The sequence below is a fragment of the Ochlerotatus camptorhynchus genome, unplaced genomic scaffold, assembly GCF_037179485.1.
Source record: "Ochlerotatus camptorhynchus isolate MF236.1 unplaced genomic scaffold, CSIRO-AGI_Acam_v1.1 ptg000111l, whole genome shotgun sequence".
NCBI lineage: Eukaryota > Metazoa > Arthropoda > Insecta > Diptera > Culicidae > Ochlerotatus > Ochlerotatus camptorhynchus.
In genome coordinates, this window is record NW_027040601.1 from 842,886 (window position 1) to 867,812 (window position 24,927).

Sequence of the window (24,927 nt, forward strand, 5' to 3'; positions counted from 1 at the left end):
ATTTATCTAATTCTTGAAATTTTGGAACCATTGTCAAGAATCGGTTTGTAGACGACTGCATTGGACCAGATCTGATTTGGGACCAAATTTCGAAATAGAGGAAGACAATACATTTTGGTTAGTCCAAATGCCAGTTACACCAAAACGGCGTAGTAATTTGAAGAATTAGCGCTGACAAGTTTCAGTCCGCATCGTGCTCTCTTGCCGTGCGGATCTATTTGCTTTTTGCTTAAGGATGTGTTAATACTACCTTAAGCTACAACAAATTTAAACAGCACTTTTCAGTGCTCAACCTGTGAAAAATTTTCTATCTTGTTCAAATCTTATTCCTCTTCGATCCTTGTTTGGACCCTACCCGAGGTAATCCTTCTTGGATATCGATTTGGAAAATTCCTCTTCGATCCTTCAGATTCTTATAGTAATCTACTTGGAAGTCGATTTGGATAAGAAAGGGGCAAACTCTTGACCCCCTGTCTGATGAAATTAATTTGAGTAATCAATTTGATTTACTCACGGGTGATGAGAATGATCCATCATCCAAGAAAAATTCTAGTAAACTTTCCCGGCTTAATGCCAAGAAGGAAAAGATTCCCTCTATTGTGATAACCACTTCCGATTTCCATGCTCTTCCAATTTTCCAATTTCCAATTTTTAGGAATGTAAGACTCGCAAAGCGATCTTACAAACTCGTTCGAAGTGACAGGTAGGACACGTTCCACGTTTCCGAACAGGTACAAATTCCTGTGCTGTTATCAACGGTCAGCGAGGAACAAATTCTACAATCGTACCCGTAAGTACAAATATCACCCCTGCTTCAAATTTTTCATCTATACCTACTCCCCTCGCTGCTGACAATGTTCAGCGAGTTAATAAAGCTACCTACGCTGCTATTGCAGCGGGTAGAAATCAAAATACTAACCACCGTTATTCTAACGGAAATTTTGATAATTTTGACTTAGGAAGCATTATTGCCCCTAAAATGGAATTTTTACAGAAATCATTAATTGACATGATTTCTGATATGCTTAAATCTTACTCCATGTTTGATGCTATTCAAACTGGAGTAAAATATGCAAACAATATGGTCATGACTTTAAAATTCAGTAATGGATTTTAAAGCATTAAATATTGTAAATTGGAAAGCTCGATCTCTTAAAGATAATGAAGACGAGCTATTTAACTTTTTGAGAGTTCATAACATGCATATTGCCGTTATAACTGAAACGTTCCTTAAACCTGACCATAAGGTTAAGAAGGACGCAAATTATTTGATTTATAGAAATGATCGTCTTGATGGACCCTGTGGTGGCGTTGCCATCATTTTTCATAAAAGAATCAAACATAAAATTCTTTCTTCATTTGAACCAAAGTTTTTGAAACTTTGGGAGTTTCTGTTGAAACAAAATTTGGACAACTTTCGTTTATAGCTGCGTGTTTGCCATTCCAAAGCGTAGGCCAGCAAAAGAATTTTCTCAAGGGTGACCTTCAGAAATAGGTCTAAATTCTTTATTATTGGTGATTTTAATGCAAAACACCGCGCATGGAATAATGCTCAAAGCAATTCCAATGGTAAAATTCTGTTTGATGATTGTTCTGCAGGTTATTACACTATTCAATATCCAAACAGCCCAGCATGCTTTTCTTCTGTAAGAAATCCCTCCACTATTGATTTGGTCTTAACTGTGTCATGTCAACTTTGTAGCCAATTGGTTTCCCATACTGACTTCAGTTCTGATCACCTTTCAGTAACTTTTGAAATATCCCAAGAAATAATTTGTAATCCCAACAACTCTACTTTCAATTACCATAGAGCTGATTGGGAGCAATATCGAACATTTATGGAATATAACTTCGATCCAAACATTACTTTGCAAACCAAAGATGAAATTAATTATGCTCTTGAATCTCTGACCAAAATACAAGGTTAAATTCGATTCAATTATAATAGACGACGATCTTCAGCTCTTGATCCGTCTTAAAAATGTCCGTAGGAGACAATATAAAAGAACACGCGTAATCCTGCCATAAAAGTTATCTGGTGGGATTTGCAAAAACAAATTCAAAAGCGATTCTCTGACCTGAGGAACAAAACTTTTGAAAAAAAATGTTTCTAAATTAGACCCGAATTTCAAACCCTTTTGGAAACTCACGAAAATTTTGAAAAAACCTCAAAAACCAACTCCAGCGCTTAAAGAAGGTGGTAAAATTTTGATCACAAATTTGGAAAAAGCTCAGAAACTTGCTAAGCAATTCGAGAGTTCCCATAATTTCAGTTTGGGTCTTACTAGTCCTATTGAGAATCAGGTTGCTCGGGATTTTCTGAATATTTTCTCTCGGGAAAATATTTTTGATGATTCCTGGGGGACTGATTTGGACGAAGTAAGGTCTATAACTAAAAAGTTTCAAAATATGAAAGCTCCAGGTGATGATGGAATTTTCTATATCCTCATCAAAAAACTCCCAGAGAGTACCTTGTCTTTCTAGGTAAAATTATTTAACAGATGTTTGGCATACTTTTCTGACAAATGGAAAAATGCAAAAGTTGTTCCAATTTTGAAGCCGGATAAAAATCCAGCTGAAGCTTCTAGCTACCGTCCAATAAGTTTGCTTTCTTCAATAAGTCAACTTTTTGAAAAAATAATTTTGAATAGAATGATGCTTCACATCAATACGAACTCAATTTTTGCAGATGAGCAGTTGGATTTCGCCATGGGCATTCAACTACTCATCAACTCTTGAGAGTTACCAATTTAATTCGTTCAAACAAATCTGAAGGCCACTCAACTGGAGTTGCTCTTTTAGACATAGAAAAAGCATTCGACAGTGTTTGGCATGAAGGTTTGATCGCTAAATTGAAAAAGTTTAATTTTCCACTTTATATTATGAAATTAGTTCAAAATTATTTAACTGACAGAACTATGCAGGTAAATTATCAAAATTCCAAATCTGAACGACTACCTGTCAGAGCAGGAGTTCCTCAGGGTAGCATTCTTGGGCCTATATTGTATAACATTTTCACTTCGGACCTCCCTGATTTGCCTCAGGGTTGCCACAAATCTTTGTTCGCTGATGACACAAGCATTTCCGCTAAAGGAAGAAGTCTTCGTGTTATTTGCAGCAGACTGCAGATTTCTCCCAAAACTCAACTTATAATATTTCCACATAAGCCTAGAGCTTCGTTTTTGAAACCTAGTAGTAGTCACATAGTCACTATGAACGGAGTTCCAATTTCCTGGTCAAACCAAGTGAAATATCTTGGATTAATACTTGACCAAAAATTAACTTTTAAAGATCACATTGAGGGCATTCAAGCTAAATGTAACAAATATATTAAATGTTTGTATCCTCTTATAAACAGAAAATCCAAACTTTGCCTGACGAATAAACTTCTAATATTTAAACAAGTTTTTAGACCGGCCATGCTTTACGCTGTGCCAATATGGTCTAGTTGCTGCACTACCAGGAAAATGCACTTCAAAGGATTCAGAACAAAATTCTGAAAATGATTTTGAAGTTGCCTCCCTGGTACAGTACTACCGAAGTACATAGAATTTCGAATGTTGAGACTTTAGCACAAATGTCCAACAAAATAATTAATAATTTCAGGCAAAAGTCGTTGCAATCCTCAATTGCAACGATTAATTCCCTTTATACTTAGATAAGATTAGTTTTAGTTTTTAGTTTTAAGATATCAATTGTTATACTGACATGCAGGTTAAAAAACCTGTTTAAAATACTGAATTGCCAAGACATGAACAATGTAAAAACACTTAGATATATATCATAACAATTAAGGCTGGTACGTTACTGCAGTAACTGGAGCACCTAGGTTAAAATGAAATGTAATTTATTTTGAATTTGGAACAAATAACGAATTGTGAATTGTGAATATCATTGGTCTTAGCTGAGGGTTTTAAAATTGATAAAATAAGGATTTAATTTAGGGTTTGTGAATTTTGTGTTCCGGGAATTCAATTTTTGTTTTTGTAATATAAGGCTGTTAATTTTGAATGAACCGCACATTTATTTATAAATATACCACCACAGGAAAATTATCCTTTATTTAAAAAAAAATAAGATTTGAAAGTTACCCTTCGTGAACATTTTGGAAAATTAAGTTTGGGGTAATGAAAATTTAGTTACATTTGAACCATAAGAACTCTTGATTTGGAACTGGACCTTTCGGATTGCTCACTATCCCAGAACGCTTTTTCAATACCCGGAACAAGAACCACACTCAAAACCGGGTATCATCTTTTATTTGCCGTATAAGCCGGAAGATGTACGTACCCGTAGCTATTTGGTCGTTATTCTTTTTTGTCTTCCAAAGCTCGCGACAATTTCACTCGTATCGATAGATATGGGAAAATTGTTCACGATATTGGTTTGTGAGTTCAAGGAGCACCGGTGGTTTCGGAGGCAGAGAGACGATGAGAGGCACTTCCGAAAGAAATATCTTTTGTTCGAGATGCTGGTACTCACCACGGCACCGCGCACCGGTGAAAAGAGCGTGAATTTACCAACAGTATTCCTGTCCTTGCCCTTCCCTCGGGGTTTTTGTTGGCAACGACAGATAGCGAGTATGTGACAAACTTTTCTCCATGGACCAGGTACCTGCCGACGGAGATGGAGGCGGAACAGCAAGAACGATGAACAATATGATAGTGATGATGCTGATGATGATGACGACGACGAGGAAGGGTGGCGGGGATTCGAACGGGAGAAATTGATTGGATGCGCTGCCTGGTTGGCTGAGGATGGTTACATTCCTTCGGCTGGAAATTGTAAACGTGGCAATAAAATAAAAATTAAGACGGTTCCGGGACCGGATTCCGGTTTTGTGCGACGACAAGGACAACGACGATTTCCACGCTGTTTCGGGCTAGAATGCTTACGTGGACTTTCTGTGTCTGTGGCATTCTGGAGCACACGTGAACCGATGGCGAAGGAAGATGGTGGGAGGTGATTTACTATAGTGATCAAAATCAAATCAGCGCAATACCGGGCCGGAAGACGAATGGAGCGCACCGGAGCGAACACAATGGTGGAAAATGGCACTGCGCTACTACTGTATTGTGATAAGCCTCAAGTGGCGCTTTATTGGTATAGTTCTACGGGTGAATTTACGAAGATCAGAGGAAGGAGAGAAATCCGATCGGTTCTAGATTATGACTTGGATAGAAGGGACTAGTTTTGCATAACTTATCTCTATGTTAATAAACAAGTTATAAACCACGTTCCTGATGGAAATTATGCCTGTTCTCGACTAAATGTAATAATGTCTGCTGTTTGTATACAGGCACGGTGTCGCTACAGTATACGAGATTTGTGCTCTAGAAAACTTGAAGTGATATGGCATATCATCCATAATGACGGCCATCTTTGGACTCTTCAAGGGATCACCTTAACATCTACGCCACCATACTGTTAACAATCTTGTTAATTTCAGCAATTTACAACGTACAGTACGTTTTGCTTGATTTGGAGTAACGCTAGGAGTTAAGATAAAAATTTCACGAGAGAGATTCAATGCGACGATCACAGACAAACAGACGTAACTCTTTATTCATAGTCATTGTACCAATCAATTCAAATATTATAAGTTTCGCGAATCGCTCACCACAGCGCTGCCATTCGATCACTTTGATGTTTCTATACATTCTAATGAACTTGCATACAACATTGTTTGACACTTAGCAAGCAAGCTAATTTTTATGGAATAGCTCGGGGCATGTCGTTGGTGAGGTCCATTACGATATATCTAAGGAAAGGTTGTTCAAAGAGCTCACCTCTTTGTCTGTGCTTCATTTCTGTGAGTGCGTATGGAACTGATCGCTGCGAAAGATACGATATCATGGATTTGACAAGGCTAAATGCTTCTAGCAAAACTCAAACTGAATTTGCCTTTCAACACTGACCCACGCCACCAGCCGCTTCGACCGGTGAAACTTTATGAAGCGAATCTAAGCGGCGTCGGTGGTGTAGTGGTAAGCGTGTCTGTCTCTTACTTCAAAAGGCCGGGATTCAAACCTAGTCGGTGCCGCCGGGATTCTCTGAGGTATAACATCTCTGATCACGCCTTCCTTGGGAAGAGAAGTAAAGCCGTTGGCCCTCGGTCCATGAGTTGTGATGGGTCGATAGGTAGGGTCCAGGTGTGGGAGCTGCCTCCCTGGCGTCGGTAGCATTGATACTTAGTACGGTAAACAAATCAAGGGAAAAAAAGCGGGTCCATTCCTATTCGATTCCTTTTTGCCGTTGGTCGGTTAGTGGCATCACACCGCCAAGAACTCCCGGAGACAAGATCCTTACCAGCAGCCCATTTCTTGTCCGATTTTATGCGGTCGGCCCGGCAGCAACTTAATGGCTCGTTAAAATTGTGTTTAATCGTTTAAGTGTTTATTTTTCGGCGCGGCTGCCGCTTCCGGTTGAGTGCATTTTTCCACTTGCCCCGTTCCGGTATGTCCCGTATCGTTTGCTTGCAGGGTGGTCATCATTTGTGTATAGTTTTGCACTGAGCAGTCCTGTCTTCCCGTTTTGTTATCATTCCGGTTATTTATTTTTTTCACTGTCTTTGGAATAGGTGCGGGAGGGGGGGGGGGGGCTTCTGACGGTTGCATACAAAATTGTAATTTAGACACTAATTCTGGGTCCGGTGGGCAAATTGGAAGGACGGAAAAATAATAACATCATTTGCAGCGAACGGACGGGCAAACGAGGCGCTCCATTACGCGCTGTTGCTGAATTATGGCTCTTGGTATTTATTCCGAGAAGGCGCTTTGCATTGTCTTTCGTTTGGCGAGAGCACTGAACCGGAGAAAGTGTAGTCGGTGGGGTTGTGCATCTATCTGACTTTTGTTGATATCCCATTAAGGAGGGGATTTTCTTGAAACGAGCGGTTGCAGGACCATATCTTGATAGAAGTTCTGGCGAAAAAATCATTTGTAAACCTTTCAGTCCACATTGTGCTCTGTTGCCGTGCGAATCTATTTGTTTTTTGCTGAAGGAAGTGTTACTACTGCCTAAAGCTACAACAAATTTAAACAGCACTTTTCAGTGCTCAACCTGTAAAATTTCTATTATATGTTTATGAACATCTCTTACTCCTCTTCGATTCTTATTTGGACCCTACCCGAGGTAATCCTTCTTGGATATCGATTTGGAAATATCCTCTTCGATCCTTCAAATTGTTATAGTAATCTGCTTGTAAGTCGATTTGGATAAAAATTTACTACCGCCATGGCGTCTAAGCGTATAAGAAAAGAGAAAACTCTTGATCCCCCTTCTGATGAATTGCTCACTTATGATGAGAATGATCCGTCATCCAGGAAAAATTCTAGTAAACTTTCCCGGCTTAATGCCAAGAAGGAAAAGATTCCCCCTATTGTGATAACCACTTCCGATTTCCATGCTCTTTCTATGGAACTTTTTAACTTCATGAAATTCAAGTTTTCACTTTTCATTGCTCTACTAATTGGACGTCGGGGTGAATGCCGTGTATTGGTTGAAACCTTGGACGGATTTAAATGTCTTCTCAAGTATCTTACTGAGAAGCAGCACAATGTTTTTACTTACGACACCAAAACTGAACATGTGTTCAAGGTTGTCATGAAAGGACTGCCGAGTGGTGAATCCCTGGATCAGATCAAACATGAACTGTCGAAATTACTTGGAGTTGTGCCACTCCAAGTAATCAAAATGAAAATGAAATCCCGTCCTGGCGATTCGCGCAACGGGATTTCTAATGATTTTTATTTAGTTCACTTCAAGTCTAGTGAACTAAAAAACCTTAAGGCCTTGGAAAAAGCGAGCCTTATGCTCCATGTCCAAGTGAAGTGGGAAAACTTCAAGAAGACGGGAGGAAATTTCCAAAACCTCACCCAGTGCCGTAAGTGCCAGGGATGGGGTCACGGAACAAAAAATTGCTACATGCCAGCTAAATGCATGAATTGTGGTGATTCCTCTCACGCAAAAGACAACTTTCCTGTGAAGGAAGATCCTAAGAAATTTAAATGTTTAAATTGTGGTGAAAACCACAAACCCAAATTTTAGGAATGTAATACTCGCAAAGCGATCCTACAATATCGTTCTAAGCGACAGGTAGGAAACGCTCCACGTTTTCGACCAGGTACAAATTCATCTGCTGTTAACATCGGTCAGCGAGGAACAAATTCTACATTCGTACCCGTAGGTACAAATATCACCCCAGCTTCAAATGTTTCATCTGTACCTACTCCCCTCGCTGCTAACAATGTTCAGCGAGTTAATGGAGCTACCTATGCTGCTATTGCACCGGGTAGAAATCAAAATACTAACCAACGGAAATTTTGACAATTTTGACTTAGGAAGCATTACTGCCCCTAAAATGGAATTTTTACAGAAATCATTAATTGACATGATTTCTGATATGCTTAAATCTAACTCCACATTTGATGCTATTCAAACTGGAGTAAAATTTGCAAATAATATTCTCATGACTTTAAAATTCAGTAATGGATTTTAAAGCATTAAACATTTTAAATTGTAATGCTCGATCTCTTAAAGATAATGAAGACGAGCTATTTAACTTTTTGAGAGTTCATAACGTGCATATTGCCGTTATAACTGAAACGTTCCTTAAACCTGACCATAAGGTGAAGAAGGAATCAAATTATTTAATTTATAGCAATTATCGTCTTGATGGACCCTGTGGTGGCGTTGCCATCATTTTTCATAAAAGAATCAAACATAAAATTCTTTCTTCATTTGAAACCAAAGTTTTTGAAACTTTGGTAGTTTCTGTTGAAACAAAATTTGAACAATTTACGTTTATACGCATTCCAATGCGTAGGCCAGCAAAAGAATTTTCTAAAGGGTGACCTCCAGAAACTTATCCGTCATAGGTCTAAATTCTACATTATTGGTGATTTTAATGCAAAACACCGCTCATGGAATAATACTCAAAGCAATTCCAATGGTAAAATTTTGTTTGATGATTGTTCTGTAGGTTATTACACTATTCAATATCCAAACAGCCGAACATGCTTTTCTTCTGCCACTATTGATTTGGTCTTAACTGATTCATGTCAATTTTGTTGCCAATTGGTTACCCGCTGACTTCGGTTCTGATCACCTTCCAGTAACTTTTGAAATATCCCAAGAAATAATGTGTAATCCCAACAGCTCTACTTTCAATTACCATAGGGCTGATTGGGAGCAATATCGAAAATTTATGGAATATAGCTTTGATTCAAACATTCGTTTGCAAACCAAAGATGAAATTAAATATGCTCTTGAATCTCTGACTACTTCTATAGTTGAAGCAAGAACTGTCTCAGTACCAAAATGCGAGGTTAAATTTGGTTCAATTATAATAGACGACGATCTTCAGGTCTTGATCCGTCTTAAAAAAATGTCCGTAGGAGACAATATCAAAGAACACGTGATCCTACCATGAAATTTATCTGGCGGGTTTTGCAAAAACAAATTAAAAAGCGATTCTCTGCCCTGAGGAACAAAACTTTTGAAAATAATGCTTCTAAATTAGACCCAAGTTCCAAACCCCTCTGGAAACTCACAAAACTTTGAAAAAAATCTCAAAAGCCTATTCCAGCGCTTAAAGAAGGTGGTAAAATTTTGATCACAAATTTGGAAAAAGCTCAGAAACTCGCTAAGCAATTCGAGAGTTCCCATAATTTCAGTTTGGGTCTTACTAGTCCTATTGAGAATCAGGTTGCTCGGGATTATCTGAATATTTTCTCTCGGGAAATATTTTTGATGATTCCTGGGGGACTGATTTGGACGAAGTAAGGTCTATAACTAAAAAGATTCATAATATGAAAGCTCCAGGTGATGATGGGATTTTCTATATCCTCATCAAAAAACTCCAAGAGAGTACCTTGTCTTTCTTGGTAAAATTATTTAACAGATGTTTCCATTTGGCATACTTTCCTGATAAATAGAAAAATTTAAAAGTGGTTCCAATTTTGAAGCCGGATAAAAATCCAGCTGAAGCTTCTAGCTACCTTCCAATAAGTTTGCTTTCTTCAATAAGTAAATTTTTAGAAAAGATAATTTTAAATAGAATGATGCTTCACATCAATACGAACACAATTTTTGCAGATAAGCAGTTTGGATTTCGCCATGGGCATTCAACTACTCATCAACTCTTAAGAGTTACCAATTTAATTCATTCAAACAAATCTGAAGGCCACTCAACTGGAATTGCTCTTCTAGAATATAGAAAAAGCATTCGACAGTGTATGGCCTGAAGGTTTGATTGCTAAATTGAAAAAGTTTAATGCTTCACTCTATATTATGATATAAGTTCAAAATTATTTAAGTGACAGAACTCTGCAGGTAAATTATAAAAAAATCCAAACCTGAACGACTACCTGCAGGAGTTCCTCAGGATAACATTCTTGGGCCTATATTGTATAACATTTTCACTTTGGACATCCTTGATTTACCTCAGGGTTGCCACAAATCTTTGTTCGTTGATGACATAGGCATTTCCGCTAAAGGAAGAAGTCTTCGTGTTATTTGCAGCAGACTGCAGAAAAGTTTAGATATTTTCTCTTCTTATTTACAAAAATGGAAGATTTCTCCCAACGCTTCCAAAACTCAACTTATAATATTTCCACATAAGCCCAGGGCTTCCTTTTTGAAACCTAGTAGTAGTCACATAGTCACTATGAACGGAGTTCCAATTTCCTGGTCAAACCAAGTGAAATATCTTGGATTAATACTTGACCATAAATTAACTTTTAAAGATCACATTGAGGGCAGTCAAGCCAAATGTAACAAATATATAAAATGTTTGTATCCTCTTATAAACAGGAAATCCAAACTTTGCCTGACGAATAAACTTCTAATATTTAAACAAGTTCTTAGACCGGCCATGCTTTACGCTCTGCCAATATGGTCTAGTTGTTGCACTACCAGGAAATAGCACTTCAAAGGATTCAGAACAAAGTTCTGAAGATTATTTTGAAGTTGCTTCCCTGATACAGTACTACCGAGGTACATAGAATTTTGAATGTTGAGACTTGAGAACAAATGTCCAATAAAATAATTAATAATTTCAGCCAAAACCGTTGCAATCCTCAATTGCAATTATTGATTCCCTTTAAAATTAGATAAATTGTAGTGTTTGTTTTTGTTTAAAGATGTCAATTGTTATACTGACATGCTGGTTTAAAAAAAAACCTGTTTAAAATACTGAATTTCCAAGGCAGGAGCAATGTTAATACTCTTAGATATATAGTTATGGACATACCGATGCTCTACCCACGTTCACCAATCAACCGACCGTGGCCTAGACGCTGATTCAACAACATCCCCGTATACGGCTCCATGCACGAGGCACCTGGCGACAGGAATCAGCATATCACACCATATGGATGGAAACAGGCCAACGCTTACTCGACAATGCACTTTGGACACCGAAGAATTCGATGACCAGCAATTGTCAACTTAGCAGTTGACGATCGGTTACCACCTGGAGGAGTTTTGCTGAGACAGCAGGAATGAAAAACAAGGCAGAGACAAGAGCGAGGGTAGTTTATGTTAGGTTCTAGGTGAGAACAGGAGTTGTTCAGATTTAGTGTTAAAAGAGAAATGTAATTACCTTTAAGGGAATAAAGAAAATTATTTTTTTTATGATGCCAAGAATTATCCTGGCATCCTAACAATTAAGGCTGGTAAGTTACTGTAGTAACTGGAGCAACAAGGTTAAAATGAAATTAATTTATTTTGAATTTGGAACAAATAAAGAGTTAAAAAGTAGAAGAATCTGTGCCTAGGGGCACGAACGGAAGCTTGATGTAGGACCGCTAGTGGACGGAATAAATGTGAAGAGCATTTAGTTCTTTCAATTTTTTTTCCTTTGGTTTGTTTTTTCCATCGATCTTGTTTTCCGTGCTGAGCACCAATGCTACCGACGTGCCAGGAAGGCAGCTCCCACACCTGGACCCTACCTATCGACACATCAACTCATGAACCGGGGACCAACGGCTTTACTTCCCATCCGAAGGAAGGCGTGATCAGAGATGTTATGCCTCAGAACATCCCGGCGGCGCCGACTGGGATTGAACCCAGGCCTGCTGGGGTGAGAGGTAATCACGCTTACCACTACACCACCGGCGCCGTTAGTTCTTTCAATTGACCAATTATCTATTATTTTTGGTGCAAGCTTTTATCTCCAATTTTAGGGTACAAAAACGGACTGTTTTTTTTTTCAAAATGTCGCCAAATTTTTTTTATTCAACCAAATCAAAAACGGCTACGTACAAGACTGGGTCATCCATCAGAGAATAACCACAAAAAAATTCGTTGTTCCAGCTCCAGTGGCGTGACCGCCAGACGTCCCGCCCCACGACGACTCAGACGGGAGGTCTCCTGGGGAACCTGGTGCAGCGGCTACAGGAGACATCCAATCACGCCAAAAAAAAAATCTCAATTAAAGAGGCCATTTCAATTGACAAAACCATGCATTTCTTTTTTTGAATTGATCGTTATTTACCCTCAAAAAAAATCGTGAAAATGACCCATTTTTCATGCCGCCAGAGTGGACTACCCCCTTGAGAGAATCAATCAAAATCACTCGCACCCCTGCTTGCAAGTTTGGTTACAAGATTACAACTCTGGAGAGCATTTTGTGTGGTCGTGGGGACTTGTGGTTCTGAATATGGACAAACAAGCACAGATAATATCTATTCCAACTCTTTACTGATGTAAGCTTGATGGCCCTGAAAAAGGCCGTTTTATTGAAGAGGACATCCATGGCCACTCACGTTTGGCGTGTTTAGTGTAGGTGACAGCATCACGGGACCTCATTTTCCAGGAACACCTTCAGCACACCTCGTAGATCAGACCGGAGATACGTTTGACACCAGTTATCTCGAAGAACTTTGCGATGACGCTTGGCGCCTCCTATACCAGACCTTTTCCTCCTTTGCCACGTCCAGTCAATTGTTGCTGGTTAGGTGTGAAGGAGTGGACTAGCCACCACCTTCCTACTGCTGCTATTGCTGTTCACCACTTCGAAGCGAAAATGAGCTAATGTCTTTTTTTTTTGACGTAGGACTACGTCTTTGATTTCTATATGGGGGTACACTTTGTGAAAACCGAAAATGGAACATGTAACAAATTAAGAAAGATTTTGAACGTTAATAACTCAGCTGCCCCTGGTCCAATTTCAATAATTTTATCACCAATCGATCAGAAATATGGCTACGCATTGATAAAAATGCTTCCAAATGTTGATTTTCAAAAAGAAACTATTGAAAAACTGGTAAATGTTCAGCATTGTCCAAAAGCGTCGAATTAACTAACAAATCCACCAATTACCTACATGCATATGCTGCTTCCCCAGCACAGTCGTCAGAGAGTAGTAAGTAGACGAAACAAGTCGAAGTGGCATTCGCCTCCGATCCTCGGGCGCGTGCGAATAGGGAGGATGGAATTGCGTAATACTTTACACACTCATCGCCATGTTCAGAACCAAACGCAAATTCTTCGAGATAACCACCATTCGTTGTCTGGCTCGCCGTGGCGGTGTCTGACGTATCTCCGGTTTGATTTACGAGGTGTGCTGAAGGTGTTCCTGAAAAATGAGATCCGTGATGCTGTCACCTACACTAAACACGCTAAGCGTAAGCGGCCATGGATGTCATCTACGTTTTTGAAGTGACAGAGACGCACTCTGTTTGGTTTCGGAGGTTAAATCATCACCAACATTGGAAACAAAAAGGCTCTTTTCAGGGCCACCAAGCTTATTACAGAAAAGAGTAGGAATAGAATTCATCTGCCTGTTTGTCCATATTCAGAACCAACGATCACACAAAATGCTCATGTAATCAAACTGGAAGCAGGGGTACAAATTATTTTGATCAACCTTGATCAACTTTGAATCGCCACGGCCGGATATTTTCGATGGAAGAAGCAACAATCTAGCATATAATTCGACGAAGACGTCAGGAAACATTTCTGGATCAACAATAGAATAGGGCCCATCAGCATTTGTAAACAAACCGCTCCAAAGCCTCACAAATCGAAGGCCGCTCACACAAACCAACACCAACATCTTGTAGGTAGAAGTTTCCCCTATCCGATGATGGTGTTGGTTTGTGTGGGTGGCCTTCGCTTTGTGAGTAAAGGGCTTTGGAACGGTTTGTTTACAAATGCTGATGGGCTCTTTTCTATTGTTGATCCAGATTTGTGAAGCTGAGTTATTTACGAAAGAGAGTGTCGATGAAGAGAATCGATCAATGTAGATAGGACCTATTGAAAAGTGACGCGAGATTTGTTTTCCGTACTGAGCTCCAATGCTACCGACGCCAGGGAGGCAGCTCCCAGAGATGTTATGCCTTAGAACATGCCGATGGCGCCGACTGAGATTGGACCCAGGCCTGCTGGGGTGAGAGGTAATCACGCTAACCACAGACGCCGATATCTATCACGGCGAATGAGAACGACCCAAATTTGAGTTTAGTTATCTCAGAAATAAGAAATAAAGTGCAGGAACTCAGCGATGAGTAAATTTGCCTCATGTTTTCCCAGGTTTTTCCAGGGTTTTCCAGGGAAAAATTCCCGAATTTGAGAAAAGTAAAGATTGGATTCACTCAGTCTATTGGCACTACCTGAATAAAATTTTCGTCAATCTCCTCATTTTCTGGCAGATTTTTTAGGTTTTCCACACGAAATCATGAGACAAATTTACTCATCGCTGAGTTCCTACACTTTTGGCGATTATGAGTGAACTAAACTCAAATTTGGGTCGTTCTCATTCGCCGTATACGTAAAAAGAAAATAGCCAGTGTCGCTACTTGATAGCAAACTACTCATAATGGGAGGAGTCTTTGTAGCTTTTATACCACTTGGTTGCACATCATTCTGCTTTAAGCTAAACAATATAAAGCAGCGCTGCTGTCTGGTATCAGCTCCTCGCTGCCAGACTGTTGAGCAGTTCAGTCGATTTGAATTCTCTCTAGTTTCGTTCGTTCGTTCGCAAGTCGAATTAGCTCCGCGTTGTGTAGTGACGCTCTCGCTGACCCAGCCATGGGTAAGAAATCGCGCGGTAACGCGAGTGCCGGTTTACCGGGAAAACAGACTCTCCCAGGAGACGGCGCGACCACCGAGCCAGCCCAGAAGAAGCAGAAGAAAACCCCATTGCCCATCCCGACAGGCGTTGCGGACCCGCAGCCGGGGCCTCCCGGAACTAAACGACCCAGACCTGAAGACAGCAGCGCCACCGTATCAGCAGCAAAAAAGCTGCTGAGCAACAATCCGTTCTCCGCCCTGCAGAACGGAGCCCAGCCGCAGTCGGACCCTGAGACGGTGCCTAAAAAAGTTAAGTTGCCACCCTTCTATGTGAAGGGCTTCCCTCCCGGGCTATGGGAGCAGCTGGATTTCTACATTAAGCAGGGCCTTCGCTGCACCATTCAACGGTGCACGGAAGGCTACAAACTGATGGTCTCGGCCGAAAATCACTACAACGCAGTCCAGGCCCTCTTGGACAGGATGAAGCTGGAGTACTTCTCCCACGACGTCGAGGCCACCAAGCCGCTGAAAGTGGTGCTGCGCGGGCTCCACGACATGGACACCACCACCTTAATGGACGAGATTAAGGCGAACGGCCTCAAGCCGGTCGAAATCCACAAGATGACCCGCAGCAAGGCCATCAAGTATCGTGACCAGCTCTACTTGGTCCATCTGCAGAAGAACTCCACAACCGTGAAGGATCTCCATACGACATGCACACTGTTCCACATCGTAGTGAAGTGGGAGCGGTATAAGCCAACCCACCGTGGCGTCACTCAGTGCTCGAACTGCCTATTGTTCGGGCACGGCACCAGGAACTGCCGCATGGCCAGCCGCTGCATCAAATGCGGCAAAAACCACAAGATCGACGACTGCGACAGCATCGAGGAAGCCGCTCCCACATGCGCCAACTGCGGTGCTGCCCACAAGGCCACGAGTAAGGCCTGTCCGAAGCGGGCCGAATACGCCGAGATCCGGAAGAAGGCCTCGTCCAACAACCAGCCCGGTCGCAAGAAGGTCCCGGAAAACAACGCGCAGAACTTTCCTCCGTTATCACCGGTCCAACCACGGCCAATTCCAGTGTTGGCGCCGCTCCCGCTCAACCAACAGTTGGCTGCTGCCCAGTCGGCTGCCGCTGCAGTACCCGGTCAAGCCTCCGGGCCATCGACGGATCCCCCTGCTCCGGGATTGGCCGGTACAACCGGTGAAGCTACAGACGATTCTCCGCTGTCAACGGATGAGATCGTCACACTGTTGGCCCAGGCCATCATCATCAAGCGCACCTGCGCAACAAGAACACAACAGCTCCAAGCTATCATCTCCTTCGTCGCTAATTATGGACCGTGAACCCATAAAGATCGCCAACTGGAACGCTCGCTCCGTAGGGGCGAAAAACATTGAGCTTGCAGACTTCCTCCGCAAGCACGACATCGACGTGGGCCTTCTCACCGAGACCCACCTCAAGACCGGTGACAGCTTCTGGCTGCCCGACCACAGCATTGTCCGGCTTGATCGCACCAGCTCCAGGGGGGGCGGTGTCGCGGTCATCATCAAGAAAGGCATCAAGTACTGCACCCTACCCCACTACCGCACTTCCATCATCGAGGCCGTCGGCGTTGAGGTGGAAACATCGACCGGAAACGTCCGGTTCATCGTTGTCTACTGCCCCGGCAATGTACCGTTAGCAATGGTACAGCACAGCAGTTCAAGAACGACCTTGCCATCATAACCCGCACCAATGCCCGCTTCGTAATCGGAGGGGACCTGAACGCCCGGCACGAGGCCTGGCGGAACTACCAGCAGAACCAAAACGGCCGCCTGCTATTCGACCATTCCCAGCATGGTCTCTATTCCGTCTGGTTTCCGGACGAACCAACCTTCACATCACCGGCGGGCAACCCATCGACGCTGGACCTGTTCTTGGCAAACACCAGATTAGCCAAGCCGGTTGCCGTCAACGACCTGAGTTCGGACCACCAACCGGTGCTGACCGAGCTGGGCTACAACGTGGCCCCTGCACCGTGCCAGCGGAAGGACTACCATCGAGTCAACTGGGTCCAGTTTCGACGCGTGGTCGACCGCCACATCGACGACAACCCACCACTCGACACAGTGGAGGACATCGACCGGGCTCTGGAGGGTCTCCATCAAGCCATATCCGTGGCTGACGAAGAGTGCGTTCGACGAGTTCCTGTGAGGGGTAAGTTTCAAGCAATTGATTCCCACACCAAACTCTTGATTCGGCTCAGAAATGTTCGTAGACGCCAGTTTCAGCGGACTGGGGATCTGCAGCGTAAATACGAAATGGTCGATCTGAATCGGCAGATCGCTTCCAGAATGGTCTCAATCCGGAACGAGAGTTTCGGGCGGCTCGTTCAGAACCTGGACGACCGTTCCAGACCATTCTTGAAGGTTGCCAAGGTGCTGAAGTCTCACCCCAAGCCCATTCCACCACTTAGAGTCAATGACGAACGGCTTATCACCAACGAAGAGAAGGCCAATGCAATTGGGGAGCACATTGCCCAATCGCATTTGCTTGGCTCTACAATCCCAAGTCCACTCGAGAACCAGGTTGTGCAGTGCGTCCAGACGTTAGATACCTCCCCTTGTGCCGTCCCTCCAGAAGAACGGATTACAGAGGAACAAATTTGCTCAGCGCTGAAATATAGTAAAAACATGAAGGCTCCCGGGTTTGACGGAATATTCAACCTAGCGTTGAAAAATCTCAGCCCGAGGGTCCACTCGCTGCTGGCTGCCATCCTCAACAGATGCTTGGAGCTGCACTACTTTCCAAGCATCTGGAAGGTGGCAAAAATCATCCCGATCCGCAAACCTGGGAAAGACCCTTCACTACCGTCAAGCTACAGACCGATTAGCCTGCTCTCAGCGCTGAGCAAGCTGTTCGAAAAATTGATCCTCAGCCGACTAAACAAGTTTGTGGAGGAACATGACATTCTTCTTCCGGAACAGTTCGGGTTCCGCAAGGGGCATTCCACCAATCATCAGCTAGTGCGGGTGATGAATAACATCCGAAGTAACAAAGCTGTATCCAAGTCCACAGCCATGGCCTTGTTAGACGTCGAAAAGGCGTTTGACAATGTCTGGCACGACGGACTTATATACAAGCTTTGTAACTCCAACTTTCCACCATACGTTGTGAAAATCACCCGTAACTATCTCCAGCAAAGGTCGTTCAGGGTGTCGTTGAATAGTTCCCTTTCGGGACAATTTCCGATCCCAGCAGGTGTTCCGCAAGGGAGTCTGCTGGGACCACTGCTTTACAGCATCTACACGTCGGACATCCCTCCTCTAGGAGACGGTTGCGTGTAGTTTCTCTTCAAATTCTAAAAACAAAACAAACCAATCCCACCAAGGTGGTCGACCGTGTACTAAGTCTAGGACTAATTCTGTAAAACAAATTTTGAATTTTGCCCATACCTAAAGATGAAGAAAGCAATTAAATCACTTAGTAAAAATTTATATGGTAATCGTCCAAGTTAAACTAAAATAAAGATCATTTAAACTAAACTGGTATCAGCTCATTTTCGCTTCGGACGGCGTGGTCAGCAATAGCAGCAGTAGGTCGTGGCAAAGGAGGTGCCAATCGTCATCGCAAATTCTTCGAGGTAACCACCATCCGTCGTCTGGCTCGCCGTGGCAGTGTCTGACGTATCTCCGGTCTGATCTACGAGGTGTGCTGAAGGTGTTCGTGGAAAATTAGGTTCGTGATGCTGTCACCTACTCTAAACATGCCAAACGTAAGTGGCCATGGATGTCCTCTTCAATAAAACGGCCCTTTTCAGGGCCATCAAGCTTACATCAGTAAAGAGTTGGAATAAAATTTATCTGTGCTTGTTTGTCCATATTCAGAACCACAAGCCCCCAACGACCACACAAACTTGGAAGCAGGGGTGCAAGTGATTTTGATTGGTTCTCGTAATCAACTTTCTTTTTGAAAAAGATTATTACAAATTTGGATCGCCTGCAATTCAAAAACGGTAAGAGTTGAGATAATAGATATTTCAGGCATAACATTTGATAACGGCACAAAAGCATTTGTAAACAAACCTTCTAAGGCCCTTTACACGCGAACCAAAGTACGCCCACGCAAACCAACAACATCATCGCATAGGGGTAACTATCACCTTTCCGAAAGTGGTATTGGTTTGCGTGGGCGTACTTTAGTTCGCGTGTAAAGGACCTTAGAATGTTTGTTAACAAATGCTTTTGTGCCGTTATCAAATGTTATGCCTGATTAGATCAATTAAAAGAACTTAATGCTCTTCACATTTATTCCGTCCACTAGCGGTCCTACGTCACAAGCTTCCGTTCGTGCCCCTAGGCACAGACCCTTCTACTTTTTTACTTAAATGATCTATACTTCTTGAATTTGTGTGGTTTACATGTATAACTTATCAAGTGACACAGATGCGTCTTTTCAACTTTAGTTCCTGTGAAATTTCAATTATTATTAATTACAGTTCCTAGTCCTATCAGGCCTGTTTTAGAGAATGACCACCTTGGTGGGATTGGTTTGTTTTAAAATTTTGAAAAAGGAGACTACTTATAACTAATATTTACAACTACAACTAACCTACAACTACTATGTACACCTAACCTACTATATACAAATTGCTTATCAAAGCATGTTCTGATCAATTACATTTTTGTGCAAATTTAGTCTTAATTTCGTTAATTCTGGAATCTATTTTGGCAATGCCTGCCTCTTCATGTAAATTTGTTATTCTAGTGTCGAAAGGACGATCAAGAACCATCCTCAGCACTCTTTTCTGAGCTACCTGAATTTGTTCCTGTGAGTCTGTGCACATGATTCCCACACCGGAGCTGCATAAAGGATCGCAGGTTCTATGATTTGTTTGTAGACGGCCAGTTTGTTCACCCTTGAGAGGCGGGATCTGCGGCAAATCAGCGGAAACAGACACCTAACCAAGGTAGAACACTTGACTACAGTTTTCTCTACATGCGAACGGAAGAGGAGCTTTTCATCGAACAACATCCCGAGATAGGTAACTTCGGTAGACCACTCAACCCTTGTGCCATCCATGATTACAGTACAAGATGGAGCCGGTTTCAGTTTGGGCGATTGCCGATGGAGGAACATGATCGCTTGTGTTTTGGTGGCATTAATTTTGATTTTCCACGTGGTGGCATAATCAGCAAAGGCGTTAAGGCATCGTTGAAGTTTGTTCGTTATTTCGCGAGGCATCCTTCCTTTAACGGCTATTGCGGTATCATCTGCGAACAGGAAAAACACGCAACCGTCGCCGAGGGGAGGAATGTCGGAAGTGTAAATGCTGTAAAGCAAGGGGCCCAGCAGACTACCTTGCGGGACTCCTGCTGGGATCGAAAACGTGTCGGAAAGACAACCATTCAACGATACCTTAAACGACCTTTGCTGAAGGTAGTTACGGGTGATTTTAACCAGATGTAATGGGAAGTTGAAGTTACAAAGCTTGTACACAAGTCCGTCATGCCAAACATTTTCAAACGCCTTTTCAACGTCTAACAAGGATGGCTGTGGACTTGGATACAGCTTTGTTACTTCGGATGTTATTCATCACCCGCACTAGCTGGTGATTGGTGGAGTGCCCCTTTCTGAACCCAAACTGTTCCGGAAGGAGAATGTTATTTTCCTCGACAAACTTGAGCAAACGATTGAGAATGAGTTTCTCGAACAATTTGCTCAGCGCTGAAAGGAGGCTGATTGGTCTGTAGCTTGAAGACAATGTTGGATCCTTACCGGGTTTGCGGATCGGTATGATTTTTGCTACTTTCCAGATGCTTGGAAAGTAGTGCAGTTCCAAACATCGGTTGAAGATAGCGGTTAGAAGAGACTGCACTTTCATGCTGAGTCTCTTCAAGATCAAGTTGAAAATACCGTCAAACCCGGGAGCTTTCATGTTCTTGGTGCATTTCAGCGCCGAGCAAATTTGTTGTACTGTAATCATATCCGCCGGAGGCACGACACAAGGGGAGGCATCTAGGTTTTGAACGCATTGCGCAACCTGGTTTTCGAGCGGACTTTGGATAGTCGAGCTAAGCAAATGCGATGAAGCGACATGCTCGCCGATCGCATTTGCTTTCTCCTGTGGGGTAATTAAAAGCCGATCGTCATCATTTTCGACTTTGAGAGGTGGAACGGGTTTGGGATGATTTTTCAGGACCTTGGCTACCTTCCAGAATGGTCTGGAGCGGTCGTCCAGATTCTGGACAACACGCCCGAAACTTTCATTTCGGAGTGAGTCCATTCTGGAAGCAATCTGCCTATTCAGATCGGCCATTTCACGTTTTTTACCCAGGTCTCCAGTCCTCTGAAACTGGCGTCTACGAACATTTCTCAACCGAATCAGTAATTGGGTGTGGGAATCAATAGCAACAAACTTACCCCTCACAGGAACTTGTCGAACGTATGCCTCGTCAGCCATGGATATGGCCTGTTGGAGCCCTTCCAACGTCCGGTCGATGTCATCTACGGTGTTGAGCAGTGGATTTTCATCGATGTTGCTGTCCACCATTCGTCCGTACTGCACCCAGTTGACATGGTGGTAGTCTTTACGCAGGCAGCTTCTAGCATTGACACCGACTTCAGTCACCACCGGTTGGTGGTCGGAGCTGAGATCGTTGTGCGCCTCCGGCTTGGATAGTCCGATGTTTGACAGGAAAAAGTCCAGCGTGGAGGGATTTCCCGCCGGAGAGATGAAAGTTGGTTCGTCCGGAAATTGCACAGTGTACAGACCATGTTGTGCGTGGTCGAACAATAGACATCCGTTTCGGTTCCTCTGGTAGTTCCGCCAAGCTTCATGGCGGGCGTTCAGGTCGCCCCCAACGATGAATCGGGAGCTAGTACGGGTGATGGCGGTCAGGTCCTTCTTGAATTGGATTCCTAATCCGTTGCTTGCGGTACACTGGCGTGGGCAGTAAACAGCGATGAACCGGACGTTTCCAGTTGGTGATTCCACCTCCACACTAATGGCCTCGATGATATAAGTGCGGATGTGGGGCAGAGTGCAAAACTTGATTCCCTTTCTGACGATGACCGCTACACTACCCCCCCCCCCCCTGGAGCTGGTGCGATCAAGCCGGATAATGTTGTGGTCAGGCAACCAGAAGCTGTCACCGGACTTTAGGTGGGTCTCGGTTAGAAGAACCACGTCGATGCTATGCTTGCGGAGGAAGTCGGCAAGCTCAATCTGTTTTGCTCTTACAGAGCAAGCGTTCCAAGTAGCGATGGTTAGCGGTTTAGACACCATACTGGATGATGAACTTACCGAGCACTTGGATCTGTTCGGGCTTATTGCGGCACTTACGTAGAGCACCGGTCATGTTGACGAAAATTTCCATCAGTTCATCCGCTGAAAACAGATCGGGGTTGTTGTTTTGCGCTGGTGGTTGTCTCCAGAATCCAGGGGGGGATGGAGAGCTTTGGCCAGCAGAATCACCAGAAGTTGCTTGAGCGGAATGCACCCGCGAATTCGCTTGCCTTTGCTGAGGAGCACGAAGAGGCGGGAAATCCTCCGTCCAAAATGCCGGGACTTTGTCCTTCTTGCGTCCTGGTTGGTTGTTAGCTGCTGTCTGTTTTCGGATGCGTTTGAAGTCCTCGCGTTTGGAGCACTGTCTGTCGGAACCTTGGTGAGCACCACCACAGTTGGCGCATTTGGACGCCACGGCTTCATCCGCAGGGCAGTCGGAAGTGGCGTGGTCTTGAGCGCAATTGCCGCAGCGTGGCTTAATGTTACAGTTGCGGGTGCCGTGTCCAAAGTTCAGACAGCGTTGGCACTTAGTCACATCGCGATGGCCGCCACGGTATGGCTCCCAGCGGACGATGATGCAATTGATGGAGCGGATGGCTTTCAGCGCGTTGAGCGTCACCGTTCCCTTCTGGAAGTGTACCAGGACAAGGCAATCCGGATACGCCTTCACATTCTCGTCTCTTCTTGTCATCCGATAGACGGCACTTGGGGCCAGCTTGTACCGGTCCCTGATTTCAGCTTCGATAAACTTCGGGTCGAAGTTTGGTAGGCCCCTGATGACGACCTTGAATGGTTTCTCACCGGGAATGTCGTGGGTGAAGAATTCCACCTTGGAAGTCCTCAGGTGGGCGACGACCAAGTCATACTCCGCTTTGGTACGGAGCACCACCTTGGTGCCGACTCTGCCCAACTTGTATTCGGCTTTAACGTCCAGCGTCGCTAGATCTGCGATGAGCTCATTAAGATGAGCATTTTTACTACCAATGGAGGTAGCTTCACTTTTGTCGTACTCGGGCCGGCAGAATTTTCATTGTCGATGGTGTCGCCGAAATCACCGATGTCGCTGGCGTTCGTTGCTGTGACGTCATCACGTCCACTCGCACCATCGGACTGGCCTTGGTTTTTCTTCCTCTTCTTGGATCGCTTCACCGTGGCGGAGGTGGTATTCCCAACATCGGTGGGAAGAGTAGCGTACCTATTTGAAATAGGTACACTCGTGCTACAGTCACCACTGTTCTTTTCCGCTTTCTCACGGAGCCTGCTCCGGGAGCGCTGTCTTCCCATCACACGATGCGACCGACACTACTGACGACGCGAATAAACGTTTGGAATAACTATCGAACAACTCGACAGAGCGAGCAAATACCGGACTGTACTGCTTGACGAACAAGCAGAGAATCATGATGAGCTAATGTCATACAGCAGCGCTCTTTTATATCTTTTCAGGTTAAAGCAGAATGATGTGCAACCAAGTGGTATAAAAGCTACAAAGACTCCTCCCATTATTGAGTTTTCTGACGTTTAATCGGCGCACACTACTGCACCATTTAAATCGAACGAGTGTGAGCAAGAGGGAAACAGATTAGTGGGAAAACAAACCGTCCATTCATCCATGTGTGCTAGATAGAGAAAGACGATTAAACGTCAAAGAGGTCTATGAGTAGTGTTGCGACCGTAGGTGCAACGAACCTCCATCATACACTTTCCGTGTTGGTATAACTCGATACATCCCTCCCACTCAATAGGCTTTGTGCTACCACTACTAAGGTACCACACAAACCTACCTACCTTAAAACTACTTACATTGCTATTAAATGTCATTATTCGTAAACCTAATAAAAAAAAACAATATAAAATCATTACTTTGCAAAATTGAAAGGAGAAAGGTGAACATTAAATTTCTAAAAGTTAATAGTGAAATTAAAGCTAATAATTTGATTTTTTTTCCTACAATTCAGCTAAAATATTATCGCTACATATTCAAAAGTTAGTTGATCCAGGAACTAATAGTAATTTGAAGCCTACGGCAGGTAAAACAGTTAAACTAAAATTGTGACATTGTGAACTTAAAACCTAACCAAACTTAAATCCTATTGCAGCACACACGTGTAAACATAAATTACCCTAATACTTGATGAAACTAAATGACACTAAACGTAAGTACTAAGAAACAAAGAAAACTACTGATTGAAGACATATACAATGAACATTGAATGGCACTAATTGAATACTACAAACTACCAGGAAATTTTTAACCCACGCTGGTCTACCCAACACAAGATCAAATAAAGGTTACCAATTTGGAACTAGTCTTTTCTTGTTGCATTCGCAACAAGTAGTTTGCTATCAAGTAGCGACACTGGCTCTTTTACTTTTGCGTACTTAGCGAATGAGAACGACCCAAATTTGAGTTTAGTTCACTCATAATCGCCAATAGTGCAGGAACTCAGCGATGAGTAAATTTGTCTCCTGTGGAAAACCTAAAAAATCTGCCAGAAAATGAGGAAATTGACGAAGATTTTATTCAGTCTCGGAGTAGTACCAATAGACTGAGTGAATCCAATCTTTACTTTTATCAAATTCGGGAATTTTTCCCTGGAAAATCCTGGAAAAACCTGGAAAAACATGAGGCAAATTT